General features: G+C 36.7%; 1 long non-coding RNA gene across 1 annotated transcript; it reads right to left on the bottom strand.

Annotated features, from left to right (window-relative positions):
* Positions 1 to 301: 301 nt before the first annotated feature.
* LOC113286504 lies at positions 302 to 1,471 on the bottom strand. Its single transcript, XR_003329347.1, has 4 exons — positions 1,300 to 1,471; positions 788 to 862; positions 475 to 625; positions 302 to 393 (listed from the first exon to the last, which is right to left on the bottom strand). It is a non-coding gene; the product is annotated as an uncharacterized LOC113286504 (long non-coding RNA).
* Positions 1,472 to 26,273: the final 24,802 nt, after the last annotated feature.

Genomic DNA, 26,273 nt, shown 5'->3' with positions numbered 1-26,273 from the left:
CCGCAACAAAATCAAGTTACCCTGTTCATTTGGAAATCATATTAATCCAACAGAACTATCAAAATAACTTAAATTGAGTGAACATTTATTAACCGTCTTCATTTTAAAAATTCAACAAACTACTATCACTGAATTTCCAAATGTGAAAATAATTACATAAATGCTATAGAAACTATGAAGTCAGAATACCAAAGAACTCAACACTGAATTAGAATAAGATTGTAGATGGGAGCATCTTAGCTGCATCTATCGTGCACTTAACCACATCACTAATCTTATGACCCAGTAGTGGCATGTAGTTGTGATGATGAGTATGACTTACCGGTGAATAAGTGATTGGTATCGTCACTCGTCGTTTCCTTCAAATTAGACTCAAACTCCATGGCTACAAGGCTAAAAAAAATGATATATTAGTCAGGCAAATGCATACCCCATCAACAACAACAAAAATTATAGGGTGACTTCATTGCTTACCTAAATCAACATGGAGACATTGTTTCAAAACTTTACAAACAAAAACATGAGATTGACAAACAACTAAACTTCCTAGTTCAATTGAAGTATCCTGTAGTACGGAGTATCATCGAAAAGGTTAGTATCTCTGGATCTTTCCAAATAACCCAATCTGCGAAAATGTAAACATGACGACAATAAGAAATTGGCATTCGACATACAGGAATAAGGAATAATCTCTTACTGGTATAATGAACTATTATAGAAATAAGCAATTGGACAAAACATCTCAATCCACAAGTGACGTACTAAAGCAAGTTATAGTATATCATACCTTGGTTGGAATTTGACCTTTTTCAAGATAGCCCACGTTATGGGATACCAATGTCGTGCTGCTGGTTGATGTTTTCTAGAGAGAGAGAGGAAAAGCACAGAGTAAATAAGACTTAAATAAGAATGTTTACCTTGACAAATGAAAGCGTTATAGACATATATATTAAAGCCAAAAAAGTATTATCATGATTGCCAATGTCTCTACGCCACCCTTGACTCCCTCATTATTACTTCCTGAAAAGAATCATGTTACAAACCTAGATGGTTTTTCGCAAACTACGTCTCTATATTGTCATGGGAAAGCATGAAGGGACATGCCATGACTTCTACATTATTACTGCAACAAAGAAGATAAAAAATCAGATTCATAATCAAGTTGGTAATGGATAACCAAGTGAGACGAACAAAAAAACCATATCCCATATATGTATAAACATTTGACATAGAGATGATACATAAATTGCTTAAATTCTTCAGCTTTACTCACATAAGCAAGTTTAGGGGGAGATCTACCGACTCGAATTTGGAAGCAAATTGTATCACCGATGCCATGGATCTAAGATATAGCTCCATAACATCAACTTTATCCGAAGAGTTTTCCTTTGGTATTGTTTTCTTAACATCTTTACCTGCAGCTATATTCCACACTCCCATGACTACACGAACTCCAAGCATAGCAAGAACACGCGCAGTCTCAAAAACAATACCACTTGAAGCACCTATACAAATACAAATGCATCAAATCCTACATCAACCAATACCTATTTAAAATGATTTTCTTCAGGTATGAATCAATATAACTCACCCAAGATCTCCCTGAAACAACCCATATACTTATTTCTCTCACCCATTTCATCAAACACCATTACCAGAACTAACAAAATCTTTAATGTCTTTATGAAAAATAAAAAATGAACCCAGTAAAGAAAAACATGAAATAAGAAAACCCATACAAGGAATTCAGTACTAGTTACCAGTAACAATTGCAATAAGTCCAGTTCCTACAATTCCATGAGTTATATCTTCAGTTGCTTTTGAGTATCCGAAACCAGATGGACCTTTTCAAACAGAAAAAGCCTTAATACTTACTAAACCAGCTGAAATAATGAAATACAAACACTCCTCTCACCGAGGATCATTCCAAATTGATAATAAAATATTTAAACAGAAAATAAACAAGTTTATCAGTATCTTACCGCATTCAAAGGCTCCTCCCACCCAACATGCTTCCTTCCTCTGCTAGCCTTGTTCTTAGACTGGTCAGACAAAGTCCTCTCTATGGCCTTCTCTGCCTTAGATTTGTGAATACTTTCCATCAATACACGCTTTTTCTTGAACACATGCCTCAAGTACATATCATGGTATACGTGTGTCAATCTTCTTTGCCTCCATGTACTTGCAGAGAAACCTCATGAGTATACACATCCTCCTAATTCAGATAACCTTGGTAGGCAACCTAGATTCTCTGGTACCCTTCCTCTTACTCTTACCTGTTCACAAAGAAACTACCTAATTTACCCATTGGTACCTGTATAAGAGCACTATAATATTAATCAGTCATTGAATGAAATACATTACATTACAAACTGAATAAGAGCACTATAATTTATGTCAAATCAGTGAAACAATATCAACACCAGTACCAACTACAGCTAAACATATAAATATTGACCCAAAATTGAAGTTCAACGAAAATGACATATAAAGAAATGAGTACCTGCTCAATTACAAGCATTGATAAGCTTGAAATCCAAATATCAGCATTTTTCACCACTTGCCTAACTGAAAACAACATCAACCCAGCATGCTTCCTTCCTCTGTTAGCCTTGTTCTTAGACTGGTCAAACAAAGTCTTCTCTATGGCCTTCTCTGCCTTAGATCTGTGAATACTTTCCATCAATACACGCTTGTTCTTGAACACATGCCTCAAGTACATATCATGGTACACGTGCTTGTCAATCTTTTTTGCCTCCATGTACTTGCAGAGAAACCTCCTGAGTATACACATCCTCCTAATTCAGATAACCTTGGTAGGCAACCTAGATTCTCTGGTACCCTTGCTCTTACTCTTACCTGTTCACAAAGAAACTACCAAATTTACGCATTGGTACCTGTATAAGAGCACTATAATATTAATCAGTCATTGAATGAAATACATTACATTACAAACTGAATAAGAGCACTATAATTTATATCAAATCAGTGAAACAATATCAACACCAGTACCAACTACAGCTAAACATATAAATATTGACCCAAAATTGAAGTTCAACGAAAATGCCATATAAAGAAATGAGTATTTGCTCAATTACAAGCATAGATAAGCTTGAAATCCAAATATCAGCATTTTTCACCACTTGCCTAACTGAAACAACATGAACTCATCATGATGATCAGAACACTTACATACATGTAACAATTTTCACAAATGTGTGTATCTGAATCCAATCTAATTAAGAAATTATACGAACTATGGAAAAACCATACTAATCAACAACAATTTTTTCACAAATATTTACAGTAAAAAAAGACTTGTTGTCGTCTATCTTGTTACCTTTAATTTTGGATGCAATTCTAAAGTTGAATCAAGAGAAGGTGGGTGTTCTTGCAGCTGAACAACCATCAATCGAAGATGAGATGAAGAACCCTAAGTTCATCAATCGGAAAAAAAATTACAAAAATAAATAATAAATAAATAAATAAATAATGAACTATACCCAAAACCCATTAAACTCTACAAATCTAGTACGACATGACATAACCCTAACTTTAGAACATGAAGGAGATCTGACAATTGTTAGTCTAAACCCTAATAAGTTTTTCTCAGAATAAAAAAAAATTACCCTAATAAATTGGTTGGCGCGATTCGGGATTTGAGATCTCTGAAGTCAGCAAATTCAAACTTGATTTGGGATAAACGAGGATAAAGGGATTTGACAATCATTATCACCATCATCATCAGTGTGTGTGTATAACGATAGATGATTATTGCACCTCCAAACAAGAAGAGAAATAGCGAGAGAATAGAATGAAGAATGAGACTTCTGTTCGAGATAAGTCTAAACCCAAGTCAGTTTTGAAGCTGACTGAACACTTAATGGGCTGAAACCGAGTCAGCTTAAAAGTGCGGGTAACCACACTCACGAGTGGCACGCGTACAACTCTAATCTGTTGCGAATCGTAATAGAAATAACAGTTGCAACCCTTGTAACGCGGATGAACTGTTGCAAATGTTTCGCAACTGAAATTTGCAACTGAAAATTCGCAACAGGGGCTAAGCTGTTGCGAAATCTAGTTACTAATCCTTGAATTTGGTGTAGTGTTTCCATTCCAAAATCCAGCAACTGGAACTAGTACTACCGCCCCACCAATTCTGGTCACTTTTCGCGTTGTCTTTGCAGTTCTGGTTCAGGCGCTCTGTCACTTTTCAGGACATAAAATCTTTAACCTTGTCAGTCTTGTGTAACTGCAAGCTACTCAAGTCCAGCTGCACCTAGCATGACAACCACTTCAGCCATTAACAACAACTTGATCTGACTTCTAACCCTTGCACAGTTACAATATCGTCTCTGTAAACAACTCATTGCATTCACTGCAGCACTGCACTGCAGTATCAACCTATCCCATCACCTGCAGCTTCAACTTCAATCCGAAACCACAAGTTCATGTCAGCTTCATTGCATAATCAACCAGGTACAACATACCTCCAACCCATTCACCATCAGTTTTACTCCCTCCGTCCTAATTTACTTGCCAAAATTGGGTTTCGCACACAGATTAAGAAATGTAGAGAGTAAATTTTCTTATAAAATTACCCCAAGCTAGTATTTAAGATACATAGTTTTTACATATCTAGTTTTCTGGTCTTTACTTGAAGAATTCAAAACAGAAAAGGATAAAGGATATATATATAGAGAGGAGAATTCAAAATTGTTTATAGGAAATAGAATTACACAATTCTCAATAATATGACTTGATTCCAACAGAGGGATAAATTAGGATAAAAAGTAGAAAAATATGAAACTTGACAAGTAATTTAAGACAAAAAAATCCCCAATTTTGGTAAGTAAACTAGGACGGAGGGAGTATCTCCTTGGCATCACAACATCAGAACTCATCCATAAATCCACCTGCAGTTTCAGCTTCATCTCAGGTCTCATCTTCAGTTAACCTACAACATCAAGACATAACCCCCAATAACTTCATATCACCTCTAGTCATTTTCAAGCATACATTCATCACAGTACTTCAGCCACACTGACTCATTTCAGACTCGTCAGCTATGTTTTTTTCTGCTACACTCATACTCTAGCTCAAATCCACCACCATTCCATGTTCTTTCCCTGCAATGCGAACATTAAATCTTCACCAGACTTTACAAAATGTGCATCAACTTGGCACCTCCATCTTCCATTACTTGCAACTGCAAGACTTCAGTCACCACCAAATCCATGGAAACTAACCATTCTACTCATAACTGCAACTTCTCATGTAGCTGCACATCACCAGAACTATTACCAGCTATTACCATGTCTTCTTGTTCTTCCTTGTAGCCTTAGAAACTAGCAGAACCAGCTTCAGACACTGCACACTTACATACCACCAGTGCCTTCAACTCCACTACTACTGTAAAACCATCAGTCATTTTCTTCTGGATTTCAGCTCAACCCCATTCTATGCTCAACTGCATCAGTCTCCATTCCAAATCATCACCAGCACCTGCTCAGCTCCAACACCTTGTCCACCATCTCAGCCTGCAATCCGTTTACCAATTCTGTAAACTTTCAATCTCATTAACTGCAACAACAACAACAACCAGCTGGTGCTCATCATATCCACCAGTTCCAACCCATTCAATCCAGTTCTCAAATCGATCCACTTCTGTTCCATCCTGGCTATATAAGAAATTCAAACGAAACCCATATTTCCGGTAGAAATTCCAATTTCTTCCCGAACTCTCACGGACCACAGAGACCACCAACACAACAAACACAACCAATTTTTCATCACAGCCACTCTTCCCATTTCCTCGCAACCCACACTCGATTCCAACGGTTGCAGATTCAATGTCGAGTCATCTCTCTGCCAAGCAAAATTTCATGGCAACTCAATCAAATCCATATCATCCAACAGTTTCAGATCCCCTTTCAATCTCCACCAATTCTTCTTCATCTCAACTCAAATGAGCTCTCAATCTTCATTCCCTCGCAGTTCTCGACCTCAAACCAAATCTTCAAACCATAATTGTTTCCATAGATCCTAATCGCCCTTGAATCTACTCCATCTCACTGATTTCAATAGCAGCAAGTTGTCTTCTTCAACTCTCAGCACAGACCATTAACAGATTCGAACCCAATGTAAATCTCTATTAATCCTCACTATTAAGCACTCTTTGAACCGCAATAACTCTCATTTACCCATTTGAATGAAAAGAAGAGAAGTATAATATTGCCTGAATGAGTTGAGATCGACCTAGCTAGGTCAAGTAGTGTGAGATGGTTTTTGGCACCCAAGTGACCCATAAAATGGATACAGGCTACCAAGATGAGTTGCCAATTACTTCACCGCATTAACTTCCTTGATCAGAATTCCGCCTTCCTTTAGAATTTTAATGAAGATTTCATTTGGACTCCCTTTGACCTCAGACGAGCTCCCGATATCACTTTCTCATGAAATGACGCCTTTGCCCTTTATCGCCTATTTTTTCTTCTTTTGCTCCAATGACTCCAAAACACCTATAAAACTCAAAAGAAACATAACTTACATAATTCAAAATAAAAATAGTAAAGAAAGCATAATCAATTGATAATAAATCAAGGCTTTTAATACACCTATCAAATTCCTCCACACTTAGACTTTGCTAATCCCCGAGCAAACTAAACTAAAGTATACAACCCCCTTTCGTTGAGTTTACAGTTACACTTATCATGTATAACAAGCCATTAAACCCCTAGGTGTCCCTAATGGACGAGTTATAGTCTCATGAGGGTTTACAAGAGGTATAACCACGAAACCTTTACTCCAAATTCCATCTACCTGTGAAAAATCTAGGAACGACACTGAAAAATTTCCTTAATTGGAATATTCTCAATGACTACTAGAGGAGGTACCCTGACGCAAATCAAATTCATATATAAGTGACAAAGCTCTAGTCATAAAGTCGAACAAAATCACAATACATGGAATCTAACTAACCACAATCACATAAATATATTAAGAAGATGAATATGGAGATAGATGTTTGCGATGTTGACTTAGGTGAATGGTGTTTCTCATATCTTTCTGAAGGTCACTGCCAAGATAAAACCTAAAAATCTTATTGGATTGAGATACTGGTCTGAATTCTAGTATCACGACAACTGGCTTATACAAGTGAACCGGCGGTTGAAAATCTTAATTCTAGATGAACTCAGCTGCATATACATGGGAACCAACAGTCGATTTTATTGACAACATGATTAGATCTTTCGGATCCAAACTCATGTTTCTTGTCAGCAGATTACATGGTAATTCCCATGGATCCTATATTCCACGCTTATTTATGCGACGGAGACAAGGAGAACACACACATATTTCTATCCAAGTGTCAATCTATTTTTTTCTTATTTCCCTTTTTCAGTTTTTTTTCATATGTATATATCCAATTGGTCAGGTCTTTTTTTTTTTCTTTTTCCTAGTAACTCAATTACTCTACTTCATCCTAGCAGTGAAAAAATTCGATGCTGGTGCCCCACCAAAGAACTTAGAGAAATAAAAGTTTTGCAAAAATAAAAATAGAAGGTGATATGGTGACGACTCCAAGATATGGTAACAACTATCATGTTATTTCTAACACCTGAGCTCTGTCCTTTTATGAATAAACTATATTGTTGGGTTCCTAACCTCCTACAACCACGAGTTTCCATTAGTGTAAGGCACAAGTTTCTGGAATTAGTAATTTATCATTTATATATATATATATATATGAGAACATTCCCCCACACTTAAACTTTACATTGTCCTCAATGTAAAATTTAGCCATTCAAAGTAAAGTTTAAGGTGGGAAATTCATAAAATGATATACAAAATAAGAAAATAAAGATAAACTTCGTCAAAAAAAATATGAAATAAAAACATAGGAATATAAATACAAAACTGATACTCCAACTCAAAACAACTTCTGGACAATAGAGCATACACACTAAACAAGCTATTTAGTTGGCATCTAATCCCAACTTAGCAAATATATACATCATCGTCAAGAAAAAATTCCATCTACTTATAAAGGCTAGTGCTCATTCTAAATTGTTCAAAAATCTCTAAAAGTTGGAGTTTTGCCTACATCAATAAGAAAGGTAAGAAATACGAAACCAGTGGGTTGCCTCCCGCTTAGTGCTTGGTTTAAAGTCGTCAGTCCGACTTGCAAGTTGAATTCCCCATACACCAACAATATGAAAAGTTGGGGATCCACCCATATCACCTGTTTTGCTAACACTCGCTTTGCAAAAAATATTAGTAATATAAAAGAAAAACGAAGCTATTGACCAATAAAAGTGTCCCCGACACTTATTCTTGTCCACACTTGGAAGTGTATAAAGAGCATCGAATTCGGGAACTTCCACGGTTTCTTGTTCCAAAACCTGCATATAATGAGAATCAAGTGTCTCTAATGGCGGATATTGAGAAACAAAGTCCTTCAACAATATTATCGAAGCACATTCATTGATACCAATAAGAGGGTAAATGAAAAGAAACAATATGCAAAGGTTTAGACAAATCTAGGTCAAGTAGTATGAGACATATTTTGGCACCCAAGTGACTCATAAAATGGATACAGGCTACCTAGATGCGTTGCCGATTACTTCAATGAATTAAATGCCTTGATCAGAATTCCGCCTTCCTTTAGCATTTTTATGAAGACTTCATCTATCCTCCCCTTGTCCTCGGATGAGCTCTCGATATCACTTGCCCATGAAATGACGCATTTGCCTTTTTCGCCTATTTCTTCTTCTTTTGCTCCAATGACTCCAAAACACCTATAAAACTCAAAAGAAACATAAAATACATAATCCACTAGAAAAATGTCAAATAAAGCATAATCAATTGATAATAAATCAAGGCGTTTAATACGCCTATCAATCACAGGAATTGAATGTTGAATCGCAGTGTGACATAATTCAATGTTCCTTTAAGGACTTTGCTGGTTGCCGTAATGGAAGTGGTAGAGGTTTTGCTAAAAATTCTATCATTTGGCACTTGAACTTAAACACCTAGCTACTAATGAAGGAAAAACAACTTGTTTGGGGAGATTGTCATTAATGACTGATTTTTTCGATGTCATGGAGGAGACTCTTATTCAGCCGAATCAATGGTTATGTTCCAAATGTATGCACTTGTATTCTCTGAATAAGTATTGTAAGTCTTATGCTGGGGAGGTATCTTCTTTTCCAGTGGAGGGGATTCCCATTATGGGTATACCTAGACCAAGCAATTTAGAGCTTGTATGTGCTGAAGGAGATGGATTTGAACAAAGTAGTTTGTTGTTGCTGGATTTGGAGTTGCTGAACTAAATGTACCAGAAACGATTCCAAATTGTTTCTTGTATTCCGGTGCATTGCAGACTAAACTTCTCAATGGTCTTGAAGTATACAATTGATGAAGTGCTGCAGAAACCCAAAGACTTAGTCTTCTAGATTCGTCTTCTTCTTCTCTCTATCTGTACCCTTGGTGTCTTCACCCCAACTAAATATCAAGAGGAGAGATCAGTAATCAAAAGAAGATGCAAATAGCCAGTATTAATCAAGATCTAAGAACTTGGAGGGAACACAATGATTGTGTCATTCTAGTTCACAGACTCCTTGAATTTTCATCTATACCCACTAGAGTTGCACCCAAGAAACCAGCAAAGAAGAGTAAGACTAACTTACCCGATGTTATTAAGAAGATCAGTTGTGGGCATTATGATGCCACAATTGCGATGTTAAAATCAGGTGGTGTAGATCCTCCTACTCCTGAGACTCTACATGAACTACATCTTAAACATCCACTTGCTTCTCCACCCAATATCCCTGATATACCAATCAACTCAGCGGCTGTTACTGTCAGTTCTCTGCTGTTTTAAATAGCCTTCAGAGCTTTCCCCATGGAACATCTTGTGGCATATATGGCCTTATATCTCAACATTTGGTTGATGCTATAAGTGGACCTGCTGCTGCAGTTGTGAAAGACTTGATTTCTTCGATTATAGGGCTTGTTAACCTGTGGATGGATGGTGGGTGTCCGACTGTGCTTGGTGAATTTATAACTAGTGCGCCTTTGACAACATTATTGAAACCATATGGTGAGTTAATACCTATAGCAGTGGGCACCTTATGGATGAGGTTGGTTTCCCAGTTGGCTGCAGCTTCAGTTGGTAAGGAGATGGCTTCCTATCCAGGGGATATTCAGTTTGGAGTAGGAGTTCCGTGTGGTGGGGAGGGAATTTTACATTCAGTCAACAAGTTATTAGAATCTAAAGGTGCGCAAATTAATATGGCAATCACTACACCATATCCTGGTTTTAGCAACGCTTCATTTTTGAGGGTGCTCAACGGATATTAACCTTGCACAGTTAACAACGTTAATATCCGTTGCGCACCAGATTATCCGTTGCACAAATTATTTCTATTCCATTTACTAAAATAAACTAGTAGTGCAACGTATGGTCAACACCTACAACCGTTGTACAACATATGGTTTTTTGGTACTATACAGTACATTCATGGGCTTTTAGTAGTTTTTCTTTAATTAATTTTCTGATTTTTTTTCCTTCAAATTTTTGTTAAAAAAGTTAAACTGGGTTCCTCCCACAAACGTTCTCTCTTCATATTTTTCATCGAAGAACTTCTTTCTCTAGGTTTTAGTTCTTTCTCTCTTTTCATTTTTCAGTTTCAGTCGAGATATGAGAGAAACTTTTCTCTTTTTCTTTAACAAATCTTCTTAGATTAAAGGTTTTGCATGAAATTAATACCCTAGTTCAAAAAATCTGCAATCTAATCAAAACCAGTCGAAATCTGAAATCAAATCTATACTTTTTTCTAAACCTAATTTTTTCCCTGAAATCAAAAATTAAATCATTCAATCTCTGATTTTGGTGGATTATCATCAGGTATAAACTAGTTTGTTGTCAATTTTATTTTTATCTGAAATCATTTGATAGAGTTAGGGTTTTTGATTTTGAGCTAACCAGTATCTGGTTTTTTATTGTTTTTTTTTTTGTTTTTTTTTGTAATATGTAGATTTGAAGTATTGGGTATGTTTTGTTTCAGTTGAAGATGAAGTTTTTGTGAATGACTCAGTTTTGTGTAGAGTTTCAGTTTTTGGGTCATCTGGTGCTTTATTAAAGTCATTTTTGTGTAGAGTTTTTGTTTTTGTGTAGAGTCTTTGAAGTCACCTGATGCTTTCCAAGGTCTTTGTAGTGATTTTACTTCATATATTCTCGTATTCTTATATATCCTATCCAGCCTCTCTTGAGGATACCCAGATCATCGAACTTGCTCTGAATAAGTACAAGGCTACTCCAAATATGACCGACCAGCTCGCAGCTCTAGCATCCTTGGTCCAAATACCTGGCAAAACCCGCGATGATGTTCTTGTTGATTTATATGTCAAGTGGAAACATGACTATCTGGTGAGTATATGTCCTTTACTTCTTCATCTATTTAGGTTTGTTCTTTTGATATATAGGTACTTGATCAAGTTAGGCTGTTAAAAATGCATATTTAAACCTCCCCCTCCCCTTATTTTTTTTCCTTAGGTTGTGAATAAATGTGTTGGTCTTCAAGCCATGTCAGACATTCCTCGAAATGTTGAAAATGTTCGCAAGATGCTGCATCATCCTAGTTTTGACTTACGCAATCCAAACAAGGTAAATTTCGTGATATACAGTGAAGTCACATTATGGACTCAACCCCATTCTATGCTCAATTGCATCAGTCTCCATTCCAAATTATCACCATCACCTACTCTGCTCCAACACCTTATCCACGAGCTCAGCCTGCAATCCGTTTACCAATTCTGCAAACTTTCAATCCCATTAATTGTAACAAAAACAACCAGCTGGTGCTCATCATATCCACCAGTTCAAACCCATTCAATCCAGTTCTCAAATCGAGCCACTTTTGTTCCATCCTGGATACATAAAAAATTCAAATGAAACCCATAATTCCGATAGCAATTCCAATTTCTTCCCGGACTCTCACGGCCCACAAAGACCACCAACACAACAAACTCAACCAATTTTCCATCTCAGCCATTCTTCCGATTTCCTCGCAACCCACATTCGATTCCAACGGTTGCAGTTTCAATTTTGAGTCATCTCTCTGCCAAGCAAAAATTCATGGCGACAGCTCAATCAAATCCATATCATCCAACAGTTTCATATCCCCTTTCAATATCCACCGATTCTTCTTCATCTCAACTCAAATGATCTCTCAATCTTCATTCCCTGGCACTTCTTGACCTCAAACCAAATCTTCAAACCCTAATTGTTTCCGTAGATCCTAATCTCCCTTAAATCTCCATCTCACTGATTTCAACAACAACAAGTTGTCTTCTTCAACTCTCAGCACAGACCATTAACATATTCGAACCCAATAAATCTCTATTAATCCTCACTATTAAGCACTCTTAGAACGGCAGCAGCTCTCATTTCCCCATTTGAATGAAAAGAAGAGAAGTATAATGTTGCCTGAATGAGTTGAGCTCGGCCTAGCTAGATCAAGTAGTGTGAGATGGTTTTTGGCACCCAAGTGACCCATAAAATTGATACATGCTACCAATATGAGTTTCCAATTACTTCACCGCATTAACTGCCTTGATCAGAATTCCGCCTTCATTTAGCATTTCAACAAGACTTCATCTGGCCTCCCTTTGTCCTCGGATGATTTCCCGATATCATTTGCCCATGAAATGGCGCATTTTCCTTTTTTCCCCTATTTCTTCTTCTTTTGCTCCAATAACTCCAAAACACCTAAAAACTCAAAATAAATATAAAATATATAATTCAAAATAAAAATAGCAAAGAAATCATAATCATTTGATAATAAATCAAGGCATTCAAGACACCTATCAAATTCCCCCACACTTATACTTTTATAATCCCCGAGCAAACTAAACTAAAGTATACAACTCCCTTTTGTTGAGGTTACAGTTACACTTATCATGTATAACAAGCCTTTAAACCCCTAGGTGTCCCTAGTGGACGAGTTATAGTCTCATGAGGGTTTACAAGAGGTATACCCACGAAACCTTTACTCCAAATTCCATCCACTTGTGAAAAATCTAGAAACGACACTAAACAATTTCCTTAATTGGAATATTCTCAATGACTACAATAAGAAGTACCCTGATGCAAATCCAATTCATATATAAGTGACAAAGCTCTACTCAGAAAGTCGAACAAAACCACAATACTCGGAATCTAACCATTAACCAACCACAATCACATGAATAAATTAAGAAGATAGATATGGAGATCGATGTTTGCGATGTTGACTAAGGTGAATGGTGTTTCTCATATCTGTCAAAAGGTCACTGCCAAGATAAAACCTAAAAATCCTATTGGGTTGAGATACTGGTCTGAATTCTAGTATCAAGACAGCTGGCTTATACAAGTGAACCGATAGTTGAAAATCTTAATTCTAGATGAAATCAGCTAGCATATACATGGGAACCACACGTTGATTTTATTGACAACGTGATTAGATCTTTCGGATCCAAACGATGCTTCTTGTCAGCAGATTACATGGTAATTCCCATGGATCCTGCATTCCACGCTTGTTTAGGCGACGAAGACAAGAAGAACACACACATATTGTTATCCAAGTGTCAATCTAATTTTTTCTTTTTTTCTTTTTTTTTCATATGTATATACTCTGATTGGTCTGGTCTCTTTTTTTTTTCCCTAGTAACTCTATCACTCTGCTTCATTCTAGCAGTGATTTTTTTTTGATGATGTTGCCCCACCAAATAACTTAGAGATATAAAAATTTTACAAAAATAAAAATAGAAGGTGATATGGTGACGACTCCAAGATATGGTAACAACTATCATGTTATTTCTAACACCTGAGCTATGTCCTTTTATGAATAAAGTCTATTGTTGGGTTCCTCAACTCTTACAACCACGATGTTTCCATTAGTATAAGGAAAAAGTTTCTAGACTTAGGAGTTTATCACACACATATATATATATATATATATATATATATATAAGGGAAAATTAACAAGGCTAAAAACTCTATATGAGAACACTCCCCCACACTTAAACTTTACATTGTCCTCAATGTAAAATTTAGTCATTCAAAATAAAGTTTAAGGTGGGAAATTCATAAAATGATATACAAAATAAGAAAATAAATATAAATTGCATAAAAAGAAATATAAATAAAAAAATATGAATATAATTATAAAACCTATACTCCAACTCATAGAAACTTCTGAACAATAGAGCATAAACACTAAACAAGCTATTTAGTTGGCATCTAATCCCAACTCAGCCAATATATACCTCATCGTCAAGAAAAAATTCGATCTACTTAGAAAGGCTAGTGTTCATTCTAAAACATCAAATTGTTCAAAAATCAATAAAAGTTGGGGTTTTTCTTATATCAATAAGAAAGGTAAGAAATATGAAACCAGTGGGCTGCCTCCCGCTTAGCGCTTGGTTTAAAGTCGTCAGCCCGACTTGCAAGTTGAATTCCCCATACACCAACAATTTAAAATGTTGGGGAGCCACCCATAGCACCTATTTTGGAACACTCGCTTCGCACAAATATTAGTAACATAAAACAGAAACGAAGCTATTGACCGATAAAAATTCCCCCGACACTTATTCTTGTCCATACTTGGAAGTGTATAAAGAACATAGAATTCGGGAACTTCCTCGGTTTCTCGTTCCAAAACCTACATATAGTATGAGAATCAAGTTTCTCTAATGGGGGATATTGAGAAACAAAGTCCTTCAACAATATTAATGAAGCACATACATTCAAACCAATAGGAAGTAAAGGAGAACAAACAATATGCAAAGGTTTAGACAAACCTATCACAATCTCTTGTATTACGAAATCCTCTTCATCCTTGAAAAATTCAAGTGAATTACTCACCTCTTGCATATCATGGTCCTCTATCAAACTTTGCAACTATTCTTCGTCATTTTCTCACTTAACCGAAGGCTCGACATTAATATCATCATTACAATCATTTGTAAGCTTAATTGGGTCTTCCAAAATATAGATCGAATAGGTATCATTCTCAACATACTCGTCTTCGTTAGACTCAAACCTTATTATAAGGAAATTCTTGTGAACACTAGTTTCATCATACTCATGTACCTTTTGAATAGGTGCTTGGTTATTGTTAAGATCAAGAGTTGAGTCAAGTACACTAATATCATCAATTATCTCCAAAGGTTGGTCTTGTTCAACACAATTGTTTATTTTCCGTTTATATTCATCAATGGCCTTTCTTACGTCGGAAACACCTCGTTGAAGATCTTGGAGTGATCTATCCAAATTCTGAATATAATGTTCCATTTGGTTGCAAAGCTCGTTTGACAAGGCAAAAGTAGAATCTGAAATATTCTAGTATTGATGGGACAATTATCTTCCCTTTGAATGGGTGAACGATCATAACTACGATCATAAATTGGTCCAAACATACTATGAGCACATTTGGTCGATAAAACTGGTTCCATGCTTGGTTTACTACAAACTGCCTCCATGATGACCATAAATTGTTTCATTTCATCTACCAAACTAGAAGAAATATTAACATGATCCCTTTTTTGTGGTTTCTCACTTATACCCACCATAAGAAGGTTGGAAAGTGTGAGAATAACTAAAAGGGTACGTGGAATATTGATCATAACCAAAGGATTGGTTTTGATTGTAGTCCTCATAAGGGTGATAGTTTTCATATTTGTGAGGTTGAAAGACGTATTGATTGCTCCAATATGCTTCTTCCATAAAACTAGGTACCTGAACCAAAAACAAATAACAACCCGTTGCCTCCCCGACAACAGCGCCAAAGTTTGATTGCTATCGTAATACGTCAAAAATAATTACCACTGACTCATTCTAGACTCATCAACTATGCTTTTTCCTGCTACATTCAGACTCCCACTCAAATCCACCAACATTCCATGTTCTTTCCCTGCAATGCCAACATTAAATCTTTACCACACTTTACAAAATGTGCATCAACTCGGCACATCCATCTGCCATTACTTTCAACTTCAAGATTACAGTCACCACCAAATCCATGGCAACCAACCATTCTACTCATGACTGCAACTTTTCCTGTAGCTGCACATCACCAGAACCATCACCATCTATTCCCATCTCTTCCTGTTCTTCCTTGTAGCCTTGGCAACTAGCAGAACCATCTTCAGACATTACACACTTCACTCCACTATTAGTGCAAAACCACAAGTCATTTTATTCTGGATTTCATCTCAACCCAATTATATGCTCATCTGCATCAGTCTTCATTCTAAATCATCAGCAACACCTTGTCCACTAGCTCAGACTGCAATCCATTTACCCATTTTGAAAACTTTCAATCCCATTCACTGCAATAGCAAGAACCAGCTGGTACTCATAAATATCCACCAGTTCAAACCTATTCAATCCCAGTTCTCAAATCGAGCCGCTTCTGCTTCATCCTGGATGTATAACAAATTCAAACGAAACCCATATTTCCGGCAGCAACTCCATTTTCTTCCCCGACTCTCACCGCCCACAGAGACCACCAACACAAAAAACTCAACCAATTTTCCATCTCAGACACTCTTCCTATTTCCTCGCAACCCACCTTCGATTTCAACAGTTGCAGCTTCAATTTTGAGTCATCTTTCTGCCAAGAATAAATTCATGGCGACAGCTAAATCAAATCCATATCATCCGACAGTTTCAGATCCCCTTTTAATCTCTACCAATTCTTCTTAGTCTCATCTCAAATAAGCTTTCAATCTTCATTCCATGGCAGTTCTCAACCTCAAACCAAATCTTCAAACCCTAATTGTTTCCAGAGATCATAATCTTCCTTGAATCTACTGTATCTCACTGATTTCAATAGCATCAAGTTGTCTTCTTCAACTCTCAGCACAAACCATCAACATATTCGAACCCAATGTAAATCTCTATTAATCCTCACCAGTAAGCACTCTTTGAACATCATCAGCTTTCATTTACCCATTTGAATGAAAAGAAGAGAAGTACAATGTTGTGTGAATGAGTTGAGCTCGACCTAGCTAGGTCAAGTAGTATGAGACAGATTTGGGCACCCAAGTGACCCATAAAATGGATACAGGCTAGCAAGATGAGTTGCCGATTACTTCACCGCATTAACTGCTTTGATCATAATTCCGCATGCCTTCAGAATTTCTGTGAGGACTTCATCTGCCTTGAACCATACTTTTGGTTAAAAATCATGTTATATATCTGTTGTTTTACTCTATACATGGTATGCACAACAGTTCAACATTCATGTTAAATACTACAATACTTATACCGTCAACTGGATTCTATTGCAATTTAAATTTCTTACTTTTCTTCCGCTTTCTCGCAAAATTCTATGGAATTATTTTTGTCCATGGTCGCCTAATCCCAAGTTGCAACCTACCTACTCGAAAACCTTTATTATCTTCAGTTGTCAAACTACACTACCAATTCAATATTAAATGAATCGAAATCAGTAAATGAAACAAAATACTATGAAATTGAATAAAAACAAGTAAACTAGTAAACCTACCTTTACTGATTTCTTAACACCAACAAAAGCAATTGATTTTGTTGTTTCCTAACACATACAATATTAAATCAAAAAAAATTAGTATGAAATCAACGGAAATCAGCAATGGTATGAAAAACCTAAATCTAATTGAAACCTAAATATGAAAAACCTAAATCAATTTGAAGATAAATCATGTACGAAGCCCTAAAAATCGAAACCAAATTAAAAATAAACTGAATTGAGAAACAAAATCGTTGTTTACCTTCGATTTTATCTTTTCAAAATATTTTTGTCGAAGATCCACTATAAATTGATTTCTAAAACCTATTTTTCTTGTTTTTTGTGTGTTCCAGTCAGATTTGATCTTCCAGATCACGTAATAGTATTAATCTACTGATTTCTGATTGATTTGGTGTTTGATTTCAAAGCTTTAGTCTGTTTTTCTTCAGCTTTTTTTCCGTTGTTTGGATTTGTTTCGGGTTTCCGGCCGGGGAGAGAGAGAGAGAGAGAGATGGGGGAAGAGAAATGAAAATAACATATGAAGAGAAAGAATATGTCTTTTTAAGCAGGTTATTCTAGTAACCTAATAATTCGGGTTTTGGGCTTGTAAAAGGTTCGGGGTATATTTTAAGTTTGAAAGGGTATTTTTCAATGTGCCTTATACTAGGGGTATATAGATAATGTTCCCTTCAAACAAAGGTCATAGTTCACATATGATTACAAGGATATATCACTATAATCTATAACCATATTTATGTTACTTGTATTCAAAGATATCGCTCGATGACAAACCCTAAACTAACTATAGATATGAATATGAGTTCTACCAATTTGCAACTTGACAAAACAAACAAATCATGTTATATTACGTCAATCATACAACTATATTCGCAGGGAATCATGAACGATAAATTGAGACAAAACTAATTCATTAAATCAAAGAACCATGTTTGCAAAATTCAACTCAAACATTTCACCAGTAGTAAAATTCTAGCTCATGTTCATGGAGTTCATAACAAGAATAAAAAGAAAGGTTTTTATGTTTCTAAACCCTAGTACAAAAAGTAGACAAAGATATCGAATAGAATAAAATCCTCTCCTTTAATATATTTCTCAAATTCTCAAAAGGATACACTTTCCAAACTTTGGTCAAGCCTTTAAATCTTTATTCTAGCCCAAAGTCCTTGTCTCATAGGTCCTCCAAGCCCATGTGTGAAAACATCTCTTCTGGAGATTATGGGTCAAAATTGGGTAGCCGGATGCTGATGTCATCACCCGAATCCGGTCACCGGAAAACTGACTCTGGCCACCTTTGTCACCAGGAACTGTCACAAGAAAGTGCATACTCCCAAAAACTCAACTCTACTTCTCTGCAGTTCAAACATTCACAAGAATCATCCATCCCAATGCCTTGTTTCTTGCGGAAATATACCCAAAATCATGACCCGTAGCTCATATATCCATCCGCCGACTCTTGCATCCGACTCATATCCCACCAATTATGCTCACTTTTCGCACTGTCTCTGCGGTTCTGGTTCAGGCTCTCTATCACTTCTCAGGCAATAAAATCTCTAACCTTGTTAGTCTTGTGTAACTGCAAACTACTCAAGTCCAGCTGCACCTAGCATGACGACCACTTCAGCCATTAACAACAACTGGATCTGACTTCTAACCCTTTCACAGCTGCAACATCGTCTTTGTAAGCAACTAATTGCATTCATTGCAGCACTGCACTGCAGTATCAGCCTATCCCATCACCTGCATCTTCAACTTCAATCAGAAACCCCAAGTTCATCTCAGCTTAAATGAGCTCTGAATCTTCATTCCTTGGAAGTTCTCGATCTCAAACCAAATCTTCAAACCCTAATTTCTTCCAGAGATCCTAATCGCCCTTGAATCTATTCCATCTCATATATTTCAACAGCATCAAGTTGTCTTCTTCAACTCTTAGCACAGACCATCAACATATTCGAACCCAATGTAAATCTCTATTAATCCTCACTATTAAGCACTCTCTGAATTGCAGCAACTCTCATTTCCCATTTGAATGAAAATAAGAGAAGTATAATGTTGCTTGAATGAGTTGAGCTCAACCTAGCTAGGTAAAGTAGTATGGGATGGTTTTTTGCACCCAAGTAACCCATAAAATGGATAGAGGCTACCAAGATGAGTTTCCAATTATTACTTCACCGCATTAACTGCCTTGATCAGTATTCCACCTTCCTTTAGAATTTCAATGAAGACTTCATCTGGCCTCCCTTTGTCCTCGGATGAGCTCCCGATATCACTTGCGCATGAAATGACGCCTTTCCCCTTTTTCGCCTATTTTCTTTTTCTTTTGCTCCAATGACTCCAAAATACCTATAAAACTCAAAAGAAACATAAAATACATAATTCAAAAGCAAAATAACAAAGAAAGCATAATTAATTGATAATAAATCAAGGCGTTTAAGACACCTATCAAATTCCCCCACAATTAGACTTTTCTAATCCCCGAGCAAACTAAACTAAAGTATACAACTCCTTTTCGTTGAGGTTACAGTTAGTCTTATCATGTATAACAAGCCTTTAAACCCCTAGGTGTCCCTAATAGACGAGTTATAGTTTCGTGAGGGTTTACACGAGGTATACTCATGTAACTTTTACTCCAAATTCCATCCACATGTGAAAGATCTAGGAACGACACTAAACAATTTCCTTAATTGGCATTTTCTCAATGACTACAAGAGGAAGTACCCTTATGAAAATCCAATTCATATATAAATGACAGAGCTCTACTCAGAAAGCCGAACAAAACCACAATCACATGAATATATTAAGAAGATGGATATGGAGATAGATGTTTGCGATGCTGACTAAGGTAAACAGTGTTTCCAATATCTGTCTGAAGGTCACTGTCAAGATAAAACCTAAAAATCCTATTGGATTGAGATACTGGTCTGAATTCTAGTATCAACACAATTGGCTTATACAAGGGAACCAGCGGTTGAAAATATTAATTCTAGATCAACTCAGCTGGCATATACATGGGAGCCAACAGTCGATTTTATTGAACAATAATAATAACTTTTTGTTTCAATTCGACAACATGATTAGATCTTTCGGATCCAAGCGCATGCTTCTTGTCAGGAGATTACATGGTAATTTCTATGAATCCTGCATTCCACGCTTGTTTAGGCGACGGAGACAAGGAGAACACACACATATTGCTATCCAAGTGTCAATCTATTTTTTTCTTTTTTTTTCCAGTTTTTTTCATATGTATATACTCCGATTGGTTTGGTCTTTTTCCCCCCTAGAAACTCAATTACTTTACTTCATCCTAGCAGTGAAATCAACTCGATGTTGATGCCCCACCAAATCACTTAGAGAAATACAAAATTTGAAAAAATAAAAATTGAAGGTGATATGGTGACGACTCCAGGATATGGTAACAACTATCATGTTATTTCTAACACCTGAGCTCTGTCCTTTTATGAATAAACTCCATTGTTGGGTTCCTCAACTCCTACAACCACGATTTTTCCATTAGTGTAAGGCACAAGTTTCTAGACTTAGGAGTTTATCATTATTATTTTATTTTTATTTTTTTATATATAAGGGAAAACTAACAAGGCTAAAAGCTCTATATGAGAACACCCACCCCCCCCCCCCCCCCCCCCCCCCCCCCCGCACTTAAACTTTACATTGTCCTCAATGTAAAGTTTAGTCATTCAAAGTAAAGTTTAAGGTGGGAAATTCATAAAAGGATATAGAAAATAAGAAAATAAAGATAAATTGCGTAAAAAGAAATATGGAATAAAAACGTAGGAATATAATTACAAAACCGATACTCCAACTCATAGCAACTTCTGAACAATAGAGCATAAACACCAACCTATTTAGTTGGCATCTAATCCCAACTCAGCCAATATATACATCATCGTCAAGAAAAAATCCATCTACTTAGAAAGGCTAGTGTTCATTCTAAATTGTTCATAAATCTCTAAAAGTTGGAGTTTTGCCTACATCAATAAGAAAAGTAATAAATACAAAACCAATGTGTTGCCTCCCTCTTAGCGCTTGATTTAAATTCGTCAGTCCGACTTGCAAGTTGAATTCTCCATACACCAACAATTGAAAAAGTTGGGGATCCACCCATAACACCTGTTTTGCTAATGCGGATATTATGAAACAAAGTCCTTCAACAATATTATCGAAGCACATACATTCAAACCAATAAGAGGTGAAGGAGAAGAAACAATATGCAAAGGTTTAGACAAAGCTAGGTCAAGTAGTATGAGACAAATTTTGGCACCCAAGTGACCCATAAAATGGATACAAGCTACCAAGATGAGTTGTCGATTATTTCACAGCATTAATTTCCTTGATCAGAGTCCCGCATGCCTTTAGCATTTCTACGAAAACTTCATCTGGCCTCCCCTTGTCCTCGGATGAGCTTCCGATATCACTTTCCCATGTAATGAAGCCTTCGCTCGTTTTCGCCTATTTATTCTTCTTTTGCTCCAATGACTCCAAAAAAATCTATAAAACTCAAAAGAAACATAAAATACATAATCCACTAGAAAAATAGAAAGAAAGCATAATCAATTGATAATAAATCAAGGTGTTTAAGACACCTATCAATTACATGAATTGAATGTTGAATCGTAGTGTGACAAAATTCAATGTCCCTTTAAGGACTTTGCTAGTTGTCGTAATGGAAGTGGTAGAGGTTTTTCTAAAAATTATATCATAGGGCTTTGATGCGAGTCGTTAATGCAACATATTAATCAAGATATTTCCCACTAATTAACTGGTAATATAGCTGTAGTAAGAGAACGTTCCCACAGAGAGTTGTGTAATTGATAAGTTATTTGATGAGCAAGATAAAGTAAATAACAAAAGTGGTTTGATTGTGAGATAAATTAAAAGAAATAAAGAAGAAAATATATGATTAAGGAATCCTTCGCCGTTACCACGCGATGACTGGATTAATATACTTATCTATCGTTCGTAAGAACCATTCACCACCAACCGTAGAATAGAAGGTACGCTTAGCTATCCACAAAACTCCTTGTATCACCGGATAACAGGTACGCTTAGTCACTGAATTCTATCCAACTGAGCCGCCTTGAGGTACGTTTATAAGGTATAGCTCAATCGAATGCTTTAGGGTTTGTGAATTTAGGTTTGATCCCAGCGCTTTAGGATAACAGGTACTACTTAGTCACCAAATTCTAACTCAAATACCATGCTATTGCTAGCACCTGAGTTTCGCATTCAATTATAAACGTATATATTTAAGGATTTTAGAATGAAAAAGTAGAACTCAATCTACAGTTGTAAGAACTGTTTCAACCTAAAAAGGTTTAGAGTGTCATCCTAAATAGCTCATAATTAACTCCAAAAGATGAAGTCTCAAGAATGAAAGAAATCAAAGAGTATGATTTATATTTATTTATTTATTTTACATGGAAGCAAAACATGCTTAACTACTCCCCCACACTTAAACTCAACATTGTCCTTGATGTTCAAAACCGAAAATTCTGATTTCTGACATAACATCCCTGAAAAACTCGAAAATTGTACAAATGGGTAGGGAACTAGGAAAAACATCCTAAACAAAAGTTGTTTGTCAAAAGGGGACAGTGTTTCGACAAACTTTCTAAAAGTTATGGCCTCCGGACTGACAGACATGCAATCTGAAAAAGTTCTGGAAAAATACCGAAACTCAAATGTCCAGACCAATCGTCCAACTTCACGGATTCCGGATTGAGATTTTATTTTTGGAAAGAAAAGGTGAGTCTGTCCTGTTTATAATTTGGGGTCAACCACTCAAATCGGACTCAGTATGAAGTCTCGAGAGCTATTTTCGTGACAAGTGCGCAGTCAGAATTTTCGTCAAAACTTTCATTATAGATATAGGACTTTGTAAAATCTAAGATGAGAATGCAATATATGATATGAAAAACTAAGAAAAATAAAAACAAAAGGGATAGATATATAAAACCGATGGGTTACCTCCCATGAAGCGCTTGGATTAACGTCGTCAACCCGACGTTATTGTTATCTTTCGTACACCAATAATCTCAAAATTTGGTTGTGAATACCGATATTTCGCGGAGCACATGTCACGATCTTAGTGGTCGCATACAAGATAACTATGTAACCCTCGTTATACATAGAAACCGGAGTAACAGAGGATACCTCTGCAGATCTACTTTTTCTCATCCTAAGAAGGGATACCTCGACAACCAAGATGGATAAAGTAAAGCCTAGTCTAGAGAGAGGCAGCTGGCAAAGGGACATAGGTAGATGACGCATCTAATCAGCATTAAATGCACAAATCTCTTATCTACACGCATAACCAAAGCGCGTGGAGAGAAGTGACGTGGCGGAATCTGACTGGCAAAGGTTAGAGGTGAACGAAGGTACAATCTGTACTGAGGCTGGGAAGTTCTCGAAGGAACGTGGGTCAGCTGAGGTGGCAGAGTCCGACTGGAGAAAGGACGCGGTGAATGATAGGTGTCTCGAATACCTTAATATTCATCTGTTGTTTATGCTTTCTTTGCCATGTTTTCTTGTAAAATATGTATCTTATGTTTTCTTTTGAGTGTTTAGGTACTTTGGAGTCATTTGGAACAAAAGAAGAAGAAACATGGAAAAAGTATCATTTCATGTGCAACTGCTATTAGAGGCGAATTGTTTCTTATTATTTGCTTTTATTTCTTCATCTCTATCTGAAAAGCATGTCGGATTTAGTGATGCATATTCATTTGTCTGAAAAGCATGACAGCTTTAGTGATGAAGAGACATTGAAGAGAAGAAGTGAATCTGAGAAGTAAGAGACGGCTGTTGGTGGGGGAGGAACTCGAAAGAAGTAGAAAGCGTTCAATTGGGAGCATAAGGACGCATGAGAGTGACATGGGAGTCGATCTAAGTCAACATAAGGGCTGCCATTTGGTTGGCCCTTGTCCTATTCACAGGTGCCTAGAGTCATTCTGGGTTCCCCCTGTCTACTTCACCTTAGTGGGTATATCCATCCCCATTCCTACACTCAACCTAAAGTTCAGTGTCTCATTATCTTTATTTCATTTCTCCACCTGAAATCAAGAGGGGAGAGTCGGACATTGTTGTAAGAGAGAACTGATGAAGCTATTATAGAGGAACAGAGAGAGATGGAGATTCGAAGATTTCACTATTGTTGTTGAAGCTCTGATGTATCATAAATTAAGAAGGGAATTAGGGTTTGAAGCATTGCTGCTATTGATGTGGGAGATATGAAATGGAAGAATCGAACAAGGTTTGAATCTGAGTTGGAACAGTGAAGATTATCTAGCAGATTCGAAGATACAGGCTTCTGTGTGAAATGATTGAGTTAGGGTTTTAACTGAATTGACATTTGGGGAAGAACATGGATGTTGTTGTTTTGGCTGAGATATTCACAGTTCAAGAGTGGGTTTTAGCTAGATTTGAAGCTGACGGAGTTTGAGAACAAGGAAGAGGGTTCATGGAGGTGGAGATTCAAATGAAGAAGGTTTTGTTGGTGAAATTGAAGTTAAAACAAAGAAGACCTTGTGCTGGTGATTGAGAAGCCGAGAAGAAATTGAAATATGGGGTTGTCGTTGCTGTGAATTGGTAGAGAAGGAAATGGTGATTATCATGGGTTGCAGGAATGAACTGGTACCATGTGAAGCTATTGAATGGATTGGCAGAGCCAAGGTAAGTGGTAACTGCTACTTGATAGACGCATTTTTGTGTCTAATTTGTCCTCAATGTCCGTATTGTTGGAACTCTATTTTGTACTAATATTGTGTTTTTATGTATTTTAAGGAAATAAACATTTTTGGAAAATTCGGCTCGAAAAGTTGCCCGGGGCACCCTTGAAGGACAATTTTTATCCGGACTCTCACTATCGGTTAAGGGGCACCTCAGTGGACACCTGCTATTCGCACCCCAGTTTAGGATAGGGGGACACCCTTTTCTTCTTCGTTTGAAAACTGTTTTTTTGGCGGGAAATGAAATTCTCAACTGGCAGAAGTTTGATCACAAAAATGAAGGGGTTACGGGTCGATTCAATGGCTGAAATTTGATAGAGAGATGTGATATAGGTTAAGGAACACATTTTGGGCAGCGGGTTCGATCGGAATTGGCTGGAAAACGCGTGATGATTCACACACCCAAAACAGAGCACGTGTACTGTAACACGATCAAAATTGAAGTTCTTGTGTGCATGGAGGAGTTCTACTAGCGTTGAAAGAGTGCTGAGACGTGTAGAAGGCTCACTAGAGCGTGCAGGATCAAATCTAACGTGTGTAGAAGCCAAAAATGGAAATTATTGTTAAATATGGGCAGCGAACAATGACGGGATTAATGGAAGATTATACGGTGTTATGGTCGGATATTTTTGTTCTAAAACACTATAAATACAAGGCTAAAGAGTTTAGAAAGTTTGGAGAGTCTTTGGGGAAAGTTTAGGAGTCGAGAGAATCAAAAGAAAATCACGCAGAGAAGAGAAGAGTTCTGCTGGTGTAGTTGAAGACGAAGAACAAAATACGCTCCAGGGAAGTCGTTGAAAGGTGCCGCTTAACTGCGACAATTTCCAATTCCTTTCCCGCGACTTAGAAACAGTGCTTACATCACTTCATTTGTATCGTTCTTCCCTGACGCTTCCTGTGTGTCTCAAAGTACGGTCGAATATTGATTTTTTGACATTTCTCTTCATTGTAATCAACTTTTGAGCATCAATGA

Source organism: Papaver somniferum, chromosome 6 (genome assembly GCF_003573695.1).
Source record: "Papaver somniferum cultivar HN1 chromosome 6, ASM357369v1, whole genome shotgun sequence".
Taxonomy (NCBI): Eukaryota; Viridiplantae; Streptophyta; class Magnoliopsida; order Ranunculales; family Papaveraceae; genus Papaver; species Papaver somniferum.
Note: the sequence above shows the minus strand (reverse complement) of the source record. Positions and strands in the feature narration are given on the sequence as shown.